A 322-nucleotide genomic window follows, 5' to 3' on the forward strand; every position below is an offset into this window, starting at 1 on the left:
AAATCCTTCCAATAGCTGGTGTAAATCATCGTCCTACAGTACTGTAGGTTTAAGTTTAGTTATAGTTATTGTGTGTATATGTTGAGTTTAAAATTGCATTTTAACAACATGCTGCAGCTACCAACAATGGAAATGCTGTTTTGTGTTAAAATGACGTCTTTCTCGTGTTATTGCTTTGCAGGGCAGCTGAGAGTGGACAGAGCTGCACAGAGGACCAAAGATCCACTCTCAGCACTTCATACCTGACTGGCCACAGCACCACCCCTCTTCACCCAGGGTGAGGAGGGCCCTGACCCCACCTGCACAGAGGGAGTTGTGAACA

The sequence above is a fragment of the Rhamphochromis longiceps genome, linkage group LG15 (assembly GCF_057381845.1).
Source record: "Rhamphochromis longiceps isolate RC_006_pf linkage group LG15, R_longiceps_female_GT1.1, whole genome shotgun sequence".
Lineage (NCBI taxonomy): Eukaryota > Metazoa > Chordata > Actinopteri > Cichliformes > Cichlidae > Rhamphochromis > Rhamphochromis longiceps.